This window comes from Sorex araneus, chromosome 6 (assembly GCF_027595985.1).
Source record: "Sorex araneus isolate mSorAra2 chromosome 6, mSorAra2.pri, whole genome shotgun sequence".
In the NCBI taxonomy this organism is placed as follows: Eukaryota; Metazoa; Chordata; class Mammalia; order Eulipotyphla; family Soricidae; genus Sorex; species Sorex araneus.
This window is the reverse complement of record NC_073307.1, coordinates 153,275,563-153,289,052: the sequence shown is the minus strand read 5'-3', so window position 1 is coordinate 153,289,052 and position 13,490 is coordinate 153,275,563. Positions and strand designations below refer to the sequence as shown.

Sequence of the window (13,490 nt, the reverse complement as noted above, 5' to 3'; positions counted from 1 at the left end):
GAGTTAGACATATTTTGTGTTTGTCTCAGGATGTTCTCATTAAAAAATACCAAGTCAGATTATTCCCAAGGTTACTTAGAGCACGAGGAGTATGTACGTGCAGGATGTGTCCTGCTTATCTTGCTGGTAGGTTTTACCTTCAAGGCCCCTCTTTCAAGAGGCCCTCTGCACAGGACTCTCCCAAGCCCCCAGTGCAGGTCATACAAAGTTCATTGTCCCACGCTGGTCTCTAGTCTCTAGTCTATGTGCTCCAAGCAATCCCACTACACTTTTCTTTTCTGTATTGATTTTGTAACCTGCTACTTTTTCTGGTAGTTTATTGTTTTGAAGAGTTTTTTAGTGAAATATGTAGGATCTTCTGTACATATAAACATGTCACCTGCTTATAATGGTAGTTTGGCTTCTACTGTTCAAATATGGGTCCCTTTGATTTTTTCTTATCTTATTTCATTGATGAAGATTTCCAAGACTGCATTAAATAGTAGTGGTAAAAGAGGACGTCTTTGCCTTATATCTGATCTCAGGGAGAAGGCTTCCACTTTTTCATTAATAAGTATGATGTCAGCTGTGGGTTTTTTTTTATAATTGGTTTTATATTAAAGAACATTCCATTTATCCACCATTTACTGAGTACTTTTATCATAAGTTGATGTTGAATTCATAAAAAGCTTTTTTAGAATCAATCAATAGAATCATACAGTTTTTATTCTTCTTTTTGTTGATATGTCTGACATCTTATCTTAACCACCTCTTCATTTACTTACAGACTCTAAAATAATGTTGGTATGTTGGTGCCAGCACTGTAGCACTGTAGCACTGCTGTCCCATTGTTCATGGATTTGCTCAAGTGGGCACCAGTAATGTCTCCATTGTGAGACTTGTTGTTACTGATTTTGTAACAGTATAAGAATATATCCAATACGCCACACGAATCTTGCCAGGTTCTGCTGTGAGGGCAGGATATTCTTGGTAGCTTCCTGAATTCTCCGAGAGGGGACGGAGGAATCAAACCCAGGTTGGTTGAGTGTAAGGCAAACGTCCTATCTGCTGTGTTATCACTCCAGTCCAATGTTGGTATTATAGAACAACTTTTTAAGTAATCTGTTGAACCCAGTCTTCATATTCAAGACTGTGTATTTTGGCTCTGTACTGAGTGATCATTCCTAGCAGTGTTCAAAGGGATGATACATGGTTTTGCCAACCAGTGTCAGTCCAATTAAACAAAAAAGAGAGGAATCTGGAGGTCTGCATGGTTGGACACCTGTGAGAATAAACTCTGTCACCCAGATGAACATTTCATAATATTAATGCAAGAAATTAAATCGTTAGGTGATGTACAATAATGTACAATCTAATTTCTCATGCTTGATTTCCTCTCTTACTTCAAAGGATATGAGTTAAATCTAAGACTTCAAATAATATGTGTTAGATCCAATACTTTGAGTTCAATGAGTTCTACATGTTCTCAAGGAATATTACTCATGAATGGTTCTTATATTTTCCAAATGCTTACATGGCTCCTGGGTATTTCACCTGGGTCACAGATTTCACATGGGACATATAGTCTACTTAGTGCTGAAAGTAGACAAAGGACCAAATATGATGGCCACTTACTACCTGTATTGCAATCCATAACATCCAAAAGGAGAGAGAGAGAGTAAAAGGAAATGTGCCTTCCATAGAGGCGGGGATGGTTGGAGGGATCCCAGGAACATAGGTGATGGAGAATGGGCACTGGTGGAGGGATGGGTAATTGATCATTGTATGACTGAAACGTGATCACTAAAGTTGTAATTTTGTAACTGTATCTCATGGCAATTCAATAAGTAAAATAAAATAAAATGAAATAAAATGGTTAAGAAATAGAACATCCACAGGCAGCCAAGATGTGATCCCGGGGCCACACGTGTGTGCAGCCTCTCCACAGCTGCATGAGCGTGACTCCAGACACCAGCTAAAGTTTTCGGCATGGGCAGCTCCTCACAGAATGTCTCCAGACTGAGAGCTAAACCGCGGCCCCATGCCCGGCCCCATGCCCTGCCCCATGCCCACCCAGGAGGGTAAAGGTATTTCTCTCTCGCCTCTTCCTTGCTGGGGGTGAAGGGTGTGGTGACCGCCATATTATGACGACCACAGATGGGGTTTACAAGCTTGCAATGATCCAATATCCAGAAAAAATTTCCCTGGACTTAGTTGCTATAGTACAGAAATCCAAAACCGCGCCTCATATTGAACTCACATCTCTCTTCACAACAGGTCTGACTCTAGTAGGGTACTCCTAACAATAATAGTGAGATTTTGTTGAAATATAACCAAAGTAAATAGAAAGTAAAGTGAAATTTATCAGTTACAAGGCGGGGGGAGGTGGAGGGGGGCAGGATGGGAGGTGTACTTTTTTTTTTGGTGGTGGAATATGGGCACTGGTGAAGGGATAGTTGTTGTTTCAGCATTGTATAACTGCGACATAAGCCTAAAAGCATTGTAATTTTCCACATGGTGATTCATTAAAATAAAATTCTTAAAAAAATAAAACTTCCATAGGTTTTTCAGCTTTTTTCTACTATTCATTTTCATATTTTTACTTATGTTACTTTCACAAAATTAATTCATGAATTAGAAATGGATTCTTTGTCTTAAAAATGTTGTTTTCCCAGAGATAAATAAATGGGACTACCTTAAACTAAGAAGCTTCTGAATCTCAAAATATACAGTGACCAAAGTACAAAGACAATCTACAGAATGGGAAAGGATATTTACTCAATACCCATCCAATAAGGGGTTGATATCAAGGATGTACAAGGCACTGGTTGAACTCCACAAGAAGAAAACTGCTGACACGATCAAAAAATGGAGTGATGAAATGAACAGAAACTTCCCCAAAGAAGAAATCCGAATGGCTGAGAGGCACATCACTAATCATCAGGGAGATGCAGATCAAAACAACAATGAGATTCCATCTCACACCACAGAGACTGGCCCACATCCAAAAAAAAAAAAAAGCTACCAGTGTTGGCGTGGATGTAGGGAGAAAGGGACGTTCCTTCAGTGCTGGAGGGAATCCCGACTGGTTCAGCCCTTTCTGAAAACAATATGGAGGATTCTCAAAAAATTAGAAGTTGAACTCCCATTTGTCCAAGCTATACCACTCCTGGGAATATATCCCACCAGAGAGGCAAAAAGGTATAGTAGAAATGATATTTGCATTTCTATGTTCATTGCAGCACTGTTTACAATAGCTACAATCTGGAAAAACCCAGAGTGCCCAAAAACAGATGACTGGTTAAAGAAACTTTGGTACATCTACACAGTGGAATATTATGCAGCTGTTAGAAAAGATGAAGTCATGAAATTTGTATATAAGTGGATCATCATGGAAAGTATAATGTTGAGTGAAATGAGTCAGGAAGAATGAGACAGACATAGAAAGATTGCACTCATCGTGGAATGTAAAGTAGCAGAGAGGTACAAGCTTACAATGTTGCAATTTCTGGCAGAAATTTCTCTGGACTTAGTTACTAAAATACTAAAATACAGAAATCCAAAACCTCCTAGCCGCTATTGTGGCCAAAGGACCTCATATCTGTTCATTCTCAGCAATGGAAAGCAAATTATCAAATGCTTCCTTTCAAGCAGGTTCGACTTTGTGGGAGGGGAAACTCCAAACAATAATAGTAAGTTTTTTGTTGAAGTATTGAATGTAATCAAAGTGAAGAGAAAGTAAAGTGAAATTTAGCAGCTACACAGGTGGGGTGTGGGGATTGGGGGGTTGGAGGGTGGGGGGGCGGTTTATTGTGGTTGTTGGTGGTGGAATATGTGCACTGGTGAAGGGATGGGTGTTCGAGCATTGTGTAACTGAGACTTAAGCCTGAAAGCTTTGTAACTTTTCACATGGTGATTCAATAAATAAATAAAGAAAGAAAAGAAAAGAAACAACCAACAACAACAACAAAAAACTTTTGGAAATGCACAAGAGCAAAATCTCTTTTCTCCTCAGACTCAAAGGCTTCTCTGGCATTTGAGTTCTGTTTTCATAGGTGGATATAACTTGGACTTTACAACTTAGAAAGGTTTCTAGAGACATTGACATTCGCAAGCTTTTTTTCCCTAATTTTTTAAACATAAAATACTCTAAAATAAATGAGTGACTATTTCAAAAATAAATAAATACATAAATAATTAAATAAAATGTGTCCTCAGAGCGCTGATAAGCATCTCTCACTGGATGCCTCCACTGTGTATTCTGAACAATAGACTCACTTGCAATAAATTTCTTCTTCTCTGGCTAAACTAAAAAAAAATGTTGCTTTCCATTATTATAAATACTTTTATTATTGATTTTTAAGACTATCTTGCATTATAAGAATTATGACTTTAAATTGTTACTTGAGTCCAGAAGCAGTTTTACTATTTGAAGCAAAATAATCTCAGGAAGAGCAAATTTTATCTGATGTAAATAGGATTTGCAATTAATGTATCTTTTGTTTTGATCACACTATGGGATGCTCAAGGAAATACTTTCGGTTCTGGATTTGTCAAACTTGGAGGACTCTGGTACAATGGAAGTAAACCAAGCCCTTGACACGTAATACATAGAGTTGTCTCTCTGTCTTCTTGTTATTTTCTTCCACTGGGTTCTGTTTTCTTCTCCTTGTGACATTTATTTTCCATATCATATACTTAGAGAAAACCACTTGCACTGGGATCCCTCGAGAAAGTCCCTTGAGAAACCGAATGTGATTCAGAATGTAATTCTGTTGTTTTTTTGTATTAGTATAACCAGTGTCTGAAATACAGGGATTTTGAGCTCATTCGAACAACAACAACAAAAAAGCATGGATGCAGACACACAAACAAACATGTACATATATATATAGAAATATAGATATATTGCTTTCAATTTTACCCACTTTGAAGTTAAAAGATGTAAAACTAGAGGTTTTTGTTCCCAGTTTGTTTTTTATTAATTACTTGATATTTTAAAAATCTGAATTTATCTAAAAATATCTGTCATTTTGGTATCAATTATTTTGAATTTCTGAGAAATTTCAGTTGGTTTCATTCCTGAGAGAAGTATAGAGAGACATGAGCATTCTAAAGAAACTAATAACCTAAACTTTTTGGTAAGTGGTAAGTTAAATTTGTTTATCTTAATTTCTTCTCATTGATTAAAATTTTAATATTTAACCTCTTTTCTATGGGTTATTGAATATTTTGAAATAGGACATAATCCTCTCTGAATTTTAGACATCAAATGAGCTCAGTTGGTAAACACAAAAGTTCATAAGTTTGTAACTGTACATCACAGTGATTCTCTAATAAAAAGTTAAAAAATAAAAATAAATAAAAATAATAAAATAAAAAAGTTAGAAAAAAACCAAATGAGCACATTTGGTAGTTTCGTATAATATAATTCAATTAATAATGGCACCATTATATTTTGCTGCTAAAACTTTTAGCTTTATATTTGGATGAATTTAATTTTCAATTTCTTTAAACATGCTAATTAAAAATTTTGGTTTACGACAGTTCATAAGTTATTTTTTATAATTGTGGCATTATTGAAATGAGCCATAAAGAGAGGGACAGACATAGAAATATTGCACTCATCTGTGGAATATAAAATAACAGAGTAGGAGACTAATAGCCAAGAATAGTAGTATATAATACCAGGAGGTTGACTCCATAGCTTGGAATCTGGCCTCACACGCTGGGGGAAAGTCATCCCAAATAGAGAAGGGAACATCAAGTAAAATGTGATTGGAGATACCACGCGTGATAGGAGATGCGTGTGGAAAGTGGACTAGTGACTGAACATGATGCCCACTCAATACCGCTATTGCAAACTACAACAGCAAAAGGAGAGAGAGAGAACAAATTGGAATGCCCTGCCACAGGGGCGGGGGGGGGGGGGTGGGGGGGCGGGTTAGGGGGGTGGGAGGGATACTGGGTTCATTGGTGGTGGATAAGGACACTGGTGGAGGGATGGGCTCCCGAACACTTCATGAAGGAAAAACAAGCAAAAAATGTGTGAATTTGTAACTGTACACTCACTGTGACTCACTAATTATAAAAATACATTAATTAATTAAAAAAGTTATTTTTTATAATTGTAAATTTGTGGTGAATATCCTGAAAGTTGCAGAAAACAGCATGTGTAGTATAGATACAGAAATAAGTAGTTTTGAAAAAAAATTACTATTTTCTGACTGTCTTTCCTCTATTTCTAAACAGTGGTAATCTTTAAATACGATATGAATTACTTCAAAAATGAGTATCTCACCCACAGGGCAGAGCCTGGCAAGCTACCTGCGGTGTATCCAATACGCCATGTGCAGTAACAAGTCTCAAAATGGAGATGTTACTGTTGCCCATTCGAGCAAGTTGATGAACAATGGGATGGCAGTGACAGTGACAATGATATTTAAGAAGATTTGCTTATAAGTAATGACATGAATTTCACAAATTAATTGTTAAATTATACAAATGAGAGCAAAGGATTAATGTATTTCTACCATCTCATCTTTGTGGAAGTGAAGGTTTTATCTGAAATAAGTGATATACACTATAAATAAACAAGAATAATTACTATGTGTTTCTCATTTCTTCTGAAATGAGAATCAACTCGTGAAGACGCAAAACAATCTCCTATAAATTTTGAAGATTTGAATATACATTATTGTGGTTTTGAATAAATAAAAGAGCCTCATACATTTAAAATATTTATTATAGGGTGAAGAATGTGAGGTATCAAAGTATTTGGTGAGTATCCTGGTCTAGTTTTTCCATTTAATGTACTAAAATTATAAAGCATCTCAATAAAAGAAATTTTTATCCATTTTCTCTTTCTGTGGCAAAGATATGGCATGTCTATGCTTTCATTATCAGAGGGAAGACTTGTAGGGCGGCCCCCCAGGGTTATTGGCTCATTTCCTTGGAGCAACAATCTGGCAACATGAAATAGGTGTCACGCCAGAGGCAGGTTTCTATTGTCTGGGTATTAGTATTAGGTGTTGTCAAAGCTGCTGATGGTCACACAGGCTAGACTCTTAGATGTATTTATTTGCCATCACTGTAGGCACCTGAACGTTCATTATATAAAATAGCTGTGGCCACTTTGACGTCTATAAAAATATACTTTTGGACAATTCCTTGTATAGCTTCAAAATTAATATAATTTTACAGACTTTTTAATAAAATGACTGCACTGAGCTTTCCCTCCCTGTGCTTCCCAGCACACGGACCCGAGAAAGATCTCCAGCCAGTGTCTAGCAGAAAGGGACTTGCCCCTCCTCGCAGCTCAGCCTGTGTCTCCTGCTTCCTCATCCAGGTGTGCCTCTTTTCCTCCCTGAGCTTCCCAGCTGTCAGTGTCGGCTGTGCGCCTGCAGGGCCCCATACCCAGTATCCAGCCAGTGACCAGTGGCCAAAAGGGGCGTGGCCTCTTTGTAGTGGGCGTGGCCCCTCTGCAGTGGGCGTGGTCGCCAGGAGCAGCAGCAGCCACAGTTATTTTCCCCTGTTCTAGTGTACTTGACAGAGGTCGCAATCCCCCCACTGCCCCGTTAACTAATTTTGTGGAGATCTCCCTAGTTATCTCAAGCACAAAAGACTAAAGTAACCACTAGCCTACTCCAATTGCACCAAGATATCGAAAACTCAGGAAAAGAGCGATTAACTCTAGTGAACACGAAGGTAACACCTCCATACAACCATGACAGGATGAAGAAACAGCGCAAATCCCCACAGCAAGGAGAGGACGAAGAAAAGAGTCCAGAAGCCTCAGCAGGGATTTCCCACAAATGTGATCTCTCTGATAAAGATTTCAGAGAAGAAATTCTGAGAATGTTCATCGAACTTAAAGAAATGGTGGAGCAGTCAGCGAAGAAATTACGGGAAGAAATAAGAGCAGAATTTGGAAAGCTACATTCAGAAATGTCATAAATAAAAGACACTGTAGACGAAATAAAAAACACAGTTGGAGCCCTCAACAGCAGAATGGCTACTGCTGAAGAGAGAATTAGTGATTCTCTTGAAGATGAGCAACAGAAATCCCACAGGCTACAACAAACAATTGGAAAAGATTTTAAAATAGCTCTAGGGCGAATCAGAGACCAAGGGGATGATGCCAAGAGGAATAACATAAGAATCATTGGAGTTCCAGAAGGACAGGGAGGCAACCCCAATGAGAAAGCCACAGTTAAAGAAATCATTGCTGAGAAGTTCCCAGAGCTGGATAAAGTAGATGTTCAGATCCTAGAAGCCAGAGGGGTGCCAGCTAGAAGGGACCCTAATAAAAAGACTCAAAGGCATATCACAGTCAGAAAGATGGATGCCATGGATGCCATGGATAGGGACACGATACTGCAAGCAGCAAGGTCAAAAAAAAGAAATCACATACAAAGGAGCACCACAGCAGACTTATCAGAGGAAACCCTCCAAGCCAATGGTGGGATATAATGAAAAAACTCAATGAAATGAACGCCTCACCAAGAATACTTTATCCGGCTAAACTCTCACTCGAACTCGAAGGAACCATACACAATTTCATGGATAAGCAACAACTAAAACTTCATAGACTCAAAACCAAGCTTAAAAGAAGGACTAAAGAGGCTTTTGTAAGACAAGGAAAAACCCTACAAGAAAAACAAACCCCACAGAAGGATGACACAAAACCCCATCACAATAATCTCTCTCAATGTCAACGGCCTAAATGCACCTATCAATACACACAGAGTGGCAAAATGGATCCAGAAATTAAACTCAACATTCTGCTGCCTGCAAGAAACACACCTGAGCAGTCAGAGCAAACACGGACTCAAAGTCAAAGGATGGAAAACAATCCTGCAAGCACACAACTCCCTCAAAAAAGCTGGGGTGGCCACACTAGTATCCGACAACATAGATTTCAGGTTGAAAAAGGTTAGAAGGGACAGCGAAGGATGCTTTCTATTTATCAAGGGATATGTACAACAGGAAGAAATCACACTCTTTAACATATATGCACCTAATGAGTGACCGGCTAAACACTTAAAACAAGTCCTAACAGACATTAAGAAGGACATTGCTAGCAGCACAATAGTAGTTGGACACATCAACACCGCCTTATTCAACCCCATAAGAAAATGGGGAGAAGAAATGAACAGAAAGTTTCCCAAGGAAGTGATATGAATGGTCAAAAGGCATATGAAAAAGTGCTCTGCATCGCTAATCATCAGGGAGATGCAGATCAAAACAACCATGAGATACCACCTCAGACCACAGAGATTGGAACACATCCAAAAGAACAAAAGCAACCGCTGTTGGAAAGGATGTGGGGAGAAAGGGACCCTTCTACACTGCTGGTGGGAATGCCGACTGGCTCAGCCCTTCTGGAAAACAATATGGACATTTCTCAAAAAATTAGAAATTGAGCTCCCATTTGACCCAGCAAACCACTACTAGGAATATACCCCGGAGAAGCAAAAAGGTATAGTCAAAATGACATCTGCACTAATATGTTCATTGCAGCACTGTTTAAAATAGCTACAATCTGGAAAAAACCCGAGTGCCCAAGAACAGATAACTGGTTAGAGAAACTCTGGTACATCTATATATTGGAATACTATGCAGCTGTTAGAAAAAATGAAGTCATGAACTTTGCATATAAGTGGATCAACATGGAAAGTATCATGCTAAGTGAAATGAGTCAGAAAGAGAGACTGACATAGAAAGATTGCACTCATCTGTGGAATATAAAATAACAGAATAGGAGACTAATATCCAAGAATAGTAGAAATAAGTACCAGTAGGTTGGCTCCATGGCTTGGAAGCTGGTCTCACATGCTGGGAAGAAAGGCAGCTCCAGTAGAGAAGCAAAATGTGGTTGGAGATCCCGTCCGGGAAGGGAGATGCATGCTGAAGATACACTAGAGATTGAACACAATAGCCCTATTGCAAACCACAACACCCAATTGAAGAGAGAGAGAGAGAGAGAGAGATCTAAAGGAAATACCCTGACACAGAGGCAAGGTGGGGTGAGGGGGAGATGGGATTGGGGGTGGGAGAGATACTGGGTTTATTGGTGGTTGAGAATGGGCATGGTGGAACGATGTGTTTGTGAACATTGTATAAGGGAAAAACAAGTTCGAAAATGTGTGAATCTGTACCTTCATGGTGATTCACTAATTAAAGAATCACGAAATCACAAAATCCCGTTAATCACCAATTTCTCTGGTGGGCTCAGTAACATCTCATTTCCTTGAGATCTTAGAAGTCTATCTCCACTCGGCCCTCCTAATGATATTGCACTGGGGGCTCTTCAGGATCCGGAATGAGATCCAGCTTGTTACTGGATTTTGCATAGGAATACACCGCAGGAAGCTTGCAAGGCTGTCCCATGTGGGCAGGAAACTCTCAGAAGACTGCAAGTTTCTCCCAGAGGGAGAAGTATGCTAATGATATCATGTGGTCGCAAAGTGGCCCAGTGCGCTTCGGAGAGGTTGCTTTTAAGGTTCTCTCTGGATGTTGGCCGTTGATGGGATTACACACACCTGGGTTCCTCTGCTGGTACCTTCATGCATGAGGCCTGTCCGAACGTATGGAGAGGGGCCTTGAGCATGGCTGTAGCTAGGTTCCGGTGATCTTTGGCCGCCGGGAGCTCTGCTCAGGGTGGGTAGGGAAATTGGAGCCCATCCCCTTCGAGGGGCCCCAGGGAAGACAATCAGGCATGCAGGCAAGAGTCTCTCTAGTGTGTATAATCCCATCAATTAAAGAATAAATTAAAAAAGTAAATAAAATGACTGCACTGAAAAAGAAAATTCTCAGAAGACAATTTTACTGATTAACACTCTAATTTTCCAATAATATACATATACACTTTACAAATTTCTATTGCCATTAGTATTTATTCATGTTAAATTAACCTTGCTATTGTAGTATACAGAAGTAGTCAAGGATTCAGACTGAAACTGGTAAAGACAAATGTTTTTTACAGAGATGACCTCAGATACATTCATTCAAAATGAAAGCATCAGGGGCAAGACTAATAATATAGAGAATAAAGTGCTTTCCTTGAACATGACTGATCTGGGATAAATCAGGGCATAACATGTGGTCCCCTAGGCACCTCCTGGAGTAATTCCTTAGTGCAGAGCAAGGAGTAACCCTTGAGTATATTTGGTAACAAAAACCAAAACCAAAGCAAAACAAGAGGCATAAGACAAAACAAAAAATTAAAGCATCTTTCCATAAAATTGTTTTGTGAGTATTTCTGGGAAGAAAATGACAGAACATCGGATCTACTTGAAAGATTAATTGATTACAAATCTCAGATTCAAAGCAAAGCACTGTTATCCTCAAATTCGGTGTCACTTATACTTTGTTGCCACTAATAAATTTCACTGTCATTTTTTTATTCCAATAGATTCTATTGGAAGAAACAAATGGCTGAAGATAATTTTACTGTCATTACTAAGTTCATCCCCTTGGGATTGACAGATTGGGATGAACTGAAAGTTTGGTTGTTTGTGTTGTTCCTGGTAGTTTATACAGTCACTGGTGGGAAATCTGGGCATGAGCTTCATAATCCGAATCACTCCCAAGCTCCACACTCACATGTACTTTTTTCTGAGTTGCCTCTCCTTGGTAGATGCCTGCTACTCATCCACAATTGCACCCAAGATGCTGATTAACCTCATGGGTGTAAAGGGAACCATTTCTCTCACTGCTTGTATCATACAGCATTTGTGTTTTGGAATGTTTGTTACGACAGAAGGCTTCCTGCTGACCGTTATATGGCTATTTTAAATCCTTTGCTTTATACCGTAGCCATGTCTAAGAAGACCTGTGTAGGACTGATGATTGGATCGTGGGTAGGTGGGACAATGAATTCATTTGTTCATACAATTAGCTTGAGTCGCTTATCTATCTGTAGGCTGAATGTTGTCAGTCACTTTTTCTGATATTCTCTTCCTCCTAAAACTGTCATGTACAGATACTTCCATGAATTAGCTGTTACTCTTAACATTCTCCGGAGTTATTGCCATGGCTACCTTCTTGGTTATGATCATTTCTTACGTATTTATTGTTTTTGCTATCCTGAGGATCCGCTCGGCATCAGGCAGGAAGAAAGCCTTCCCCATCTGTGCCTCTCACCTGACTGCAGTGTCCCTATTATACGGCACCTTAAGCTTCGGTTACATTCAACCAAGCTCCCAGTATTCAGTGGAATAGGAGAAGGTTGTTGCTGTGTTCTATACACTCGTGATTCCCATGCTAAACCCAATGATTTACAGTCTGAGAAACAAAGAGGTAAAAGATGCTGTGAAAAGGGCAATAGAAAAGAGACATTTCTCCTGCAAATTTTAAGATCCTTTTAAATCTTACAACATTCCACCACTTGGTTCTCTCTTTTAAAAATTCCATGAAAGTTGGCACTTCTAAGGATTATATTAATCTTTTTTTTTCACTCTCGTAGTTTTCTGGGCTGGAGTGGTAGCACAGTGGTAGGGCATTTTCCTTGCATACGACTGGCACGGGTATGATTTCTCTGCCCCTCTCGTAGAGTCTGGCAGGTACCGAGAGTATCTCACCGGCAGCGCAGAGCCTGGCAAGCTACCCATTGCATATCCTATATGCCAAAAACAGTAACAACAAATCTCAAGATGGAGACGTTACTAGTGCCAGCTCAAGCAAATCGATGAGCAACGGGATGACAGTGACAATTACAGTGACACTAGTCTTTCTTGTCATATGAAGATTGCTCAGGGTTTACTCCAGCTTTTGTACCAAATGATCACTCCTAGCATGCTTGGGCAACTATGTGGTATGCCCTAAATCAGTTATATATATTTTTATCCTGAGGGCAGGAGTTAGCTCATGCTATTGAAGTTCATCATGCTTCAGGGGAGACCTTAGGTTCAATACCTAAGGCTACTGAGTTTGGTCCTCCCCACAAAGAATATTTTCATCCTAATCCCTGCTTGCCAGGGGAAGAGAAGGTATGTGGGAATATTGGAGTTTTAATCAAGTAAGAAAAGCCAAATATTTATCAATCATGGGTATAATAGCAATGGATCTTTCTAAATATCCAAAAGTCAGGATAGCTCTCAGATTAATACTTCTATGTGCTACCATGCAGGATATCAGGGAGGTTAGAGTTTCTGTGTATACCTCTGGCTGTTGGTCCTGGAGAGTCCTGTGAGCCACTCTAGCAACTTAAAAGAATCCAAAGAAGGCATCATGATAAGCATAAACAAGAACCGGGTCTTTCAATTAGCAGCTAGAGATAAAGGCAGTGTTTGTTGAATCCGATACTATGTCTAGGTAAATGATTTCAGAAGTTAACTGCAAGACACTCAGCTGGTATCAGTGATTTATTGGTTGCTTGGAAAGCCCCATACACACGTATTAGAGCTGGACTTCCAATCACTAGTGATAGACCCCTTACAACTGCAACTGCATTCTGAATCAACTTTCCTATAGCATACTATAGGGTCAATGATTCTACATCTTTTAGG

General features: G+C 39.3%; 1 pseudogene; it reads left to right on the top strand.

Moving 5' to 3' along the window:
• The first annotated feature begins 11,414 nt into the window (after window positions 1–11,414).
• LOC129406014 (olfactory receptor 5J2-like) lies at window positions 11,415–12,339 on the top strand (annotated as a pseudogene).
• The last annotated feature ends 1,151 nt before the right edge of the window (window positions 12,340–13,490 follow it).